Raw genomic sequence first — 3031 nt, 5'->3', positions numbered from 1 at the left:
ACCTGCCAGTCTTGCAAGCGCGATATCAACCCAGAGCATATAGGACTGCTTTTTCTCTACCACATCACCGGATTCCTGACGCAAGCTCTGGACAATAGCACCGTATCATCACAGCTAGCTAGCTGCAACCGAGTGGCTACTACTGGCTAACACCTCTGTCCCGAAGCAAGCACCAGTTAGCCTTGAGCTAGCCTCGAACTAGGCCCATCTGCCGGCTAGCCGAAGAGGTCTACCAGCGAATTCTTGGGCTACAATACCTCTTTGCCAATTGGACTGGACCTTTTTTTTGCCGACACAGAGCCTGCCAATCCATCACAACTGGTCTAAATCAGCTACAAGCTAATTTAGCCATTTTTTTTGCCGCTGCTAGTAGCTTTTACCTTCTGCACAGACACCAGCCCTGTTATTAGGCCTGGATATTACTCACCAAGTTTACCAGCATCGGACTGTCTCTCGACAACAACGCCGGATTCCTGCCGTAATCCCTGAGCCACTACTTCTGATCCTCACAGCTAGCTTGCAGCTAGCGCAGCTAGCGCCACTGCCACGAAGCTAGCCACCAGTTAGCAAACACAATTACAATTCACAACCTCTCTTTCGCCATCCGGCTTGGATTCTCTGTCGACACGACCACGTCTGGAGCAGACCCCCTCCGTCTGAGCAGACCACCCCCCGGGCTACTAACTTTAAACGCCGCGTGCTAGCTTAGTGGAGGGCCTCCCTGCTCCATCTACGCGCTGCCCCCTGGACACTTATGATCACTTGGCTACATAGCTGATGCATGCTTGACTGTCCATTAATTCACGGTACTCCATTCTGTTTATTTGTGTTTTATCTGTCGGCTCTGTGCTTTAACTCAGGATCTGTGTGTAGTTAATCCGACCCTCTCTGCCTAGTCGTCGCCATTTTACCTGTTGTTGCTGTGTTAGACTTAGCACCCTGTTATTGCTGCTGTTATCTTACCTGTTGTTTTAGCTAGCTCTCCCAATCAAGACCTTGCAATTCACTTTATGCCTTATTGTATGTCTCTCTCAAATATCAATATGCCTTGCATTACGGTTGTTCAGGCTATTTATCATTATCATTGTTTGGTTTGGCAATGGACCCTGTTCCACTCTCCGTCCTCTGATACCCCCTTTGCCCACCCCCCACCACATGCGGTGACCTCACCCATTGAGACCAGCATGTCCAGAGATACAACCTCTCTATCATCACCCAGTGCCTGGGCTTGCCTCCGCTGTACCCATCTCTCTCACTCTGTGTTGTCTGTTCACACTGCTATGCTTTATCTTGGCCAGGTCGCAGTTGCAAATGAGAACTTGTTCTCAACTAGCCTACCTGGTTAAATAAAGGTGAAAAAAATAAATTAAAAAATAAATTAAAAAAATGCCACACATACACAATCCATGTCTCAAGGCTTAAAAATCCTTCTTTAACCTGTCTCCTCCCCTTCATCTACACTGATTGAAGTGGATTTAACAGGTGACATCAATAAGGGATCATAGGTTTTACCTAGTCAGCCTGTCATGGAAAGAGCAGGTGTTACTAATGTTTTGTACACTCCGTTTGTATTTAAATGGGAACATGTAGATTAGCCTCCCCTCCATAAGTGGCACAGTAGAGATGTTATAGTCTTAAATCTGAATTAGATATGAACACATTTTTAAGCAAACTTTGACATTACATGAGCTCACAGTGGACAGCGCAGACCAACGTTCAAGTTYAGTTGTAACAAACTTACATGACTGTTTTGATCAGAAACTTGRTGGCCGAAATCAGCACTGCGCGTTCAACGTCTTACCCTGAAACTCCGGGCTGCAGTTCTGCTGCCAAACAACTACAGAAGTAGATTTGAAGAGCAGATATCTATCAAACTAATCTGTGAAGCGGTCACTCTCCCTCGAGCAAGAAACCAGTCTTGTATGGAAATCACAACTTCCCAAGTCAAGTAAACCCTATTCCACGTTTTAAAKTAGTTATGTTACGTTTGACACCGGAGCTCCGAGGTCTGCTTCCAAGCAGTTTATTTCGAAGCAGAATTCCTTCTTCTTCGGTGGGGTTTATCAGCGGTTGGCATCCAACGTTATGGTGTATTACCGCCACCTACTGTACTGGAGTGTGAGACAGGGAGGAACTAAATCCTACCTGCCAGCCCCGTTGCTCTTAAAAAAGATAAAATATTTTCGACTCTATCTAATGACGTTCTACTCAATATACTCTTTAAACTAATTTCCTGTATCCCTCTTCTCCCTCATACTAGATCTCAGCCTCTCTCTTTCCCTCTGATACTGCCCACACTGTAGCAATACATGCTCCACTGTCTCTGTTTCCTGGCAATAATCACATCTTCCTTTTGGATGCTTTTCTATCATATTTAAGGTCTTGTTCAACTGGCTGTGTCCCACCCTTCATCTATTGGCTGTTTCCCAGCCTTCATCTACTGGCTGTCTACTGGCTGTGTCCCAGTCTTGGGTCTTAATTCTACTGGCTGTGTCCCAGCCTTCATCTACTGGCTGTGTCCCACCACTTCATCTACTGGCTGTGTCCCACAGTTCTTAATCTACTGGCTGTGTCCCAGCCTTCATTCTACTGGCTTGTGTCCACGCCCTTCATCTACTGGCTGTGTCCCAGCCTTCATCTACTGGCTGTGTCCCAGCCTTCATCTACTGGCTGTGTCCCCCTTAAATCTAACTGGCTGTGTCCCACCTCTTCTCTACGGCTGTGTCCCCAGCCTTTCATCTACTGGCTGTGTCCCAGCCTTCATCTCTGGCTGTGTCCCGCACTTCATCTACTGCTGTGTCCCAGCCTTCATCTACTGGCTGTGTCCCAGCCTTCATCTACTGGCTCTACTGGCTGTGTTCCAGCCTTCATCTACTGGCTGTGTCCCACCCTTCATCTACTGGCTGTGTCCACCCTTCATCTACTGGCTGTGTCCCACCCTTCATCTACTGGCTGTGTCCACGCTTCATCTACTGGCTGTGTCCCACCTCATCTACTGGCTGTGTCCCAGCCTTCATCTGACTGGTGGTGT

The 3031-nt window shown here is 47.5% G+C and overlaps 1 protein-coding gene across 1 annotated transcript in view; it reads right to left on the bottom strand.

The window, feature by feature from the left end:
- Positions 1 to 2063, bottom strand: part of LOC112073949 (protein THEM6) — a 32389-nt gene extending 30326 nt beyond the window's left edge. The window contains 1 exon segment of the mRNA XM_070440336.1: positions 1742 to 2063. The gene's annotated coding sequence lies outside the window, so the exon portion shown is untranslated.
- Positions 2064 to 3031: the final 968 nt, after the last annotated feature.

This window comes from Salvelinus sp. IW2-2015, unplaced genomic scaffold, assembly GCF_002910315.2.
Source record: "Salvelinus sp. IW2-2015 unplaced genomic scaffold, ASM291031v2 Un_scaffold2432, whole genome shotgun sequence".
In the NCBI taxonomy this organism is placed as follows: domain Eukaryota; kingdom Metazoa; phylum Chordata; class Actinopteri; order Salmoniformes; family Salmonidae; genus Salvelinus; species Salvelinus sp. IW2-2015.
Note: the sequence above shows the minus strand (reverse complement) of the source record. Positions and strands in the feature narration are given on the sequence as shown.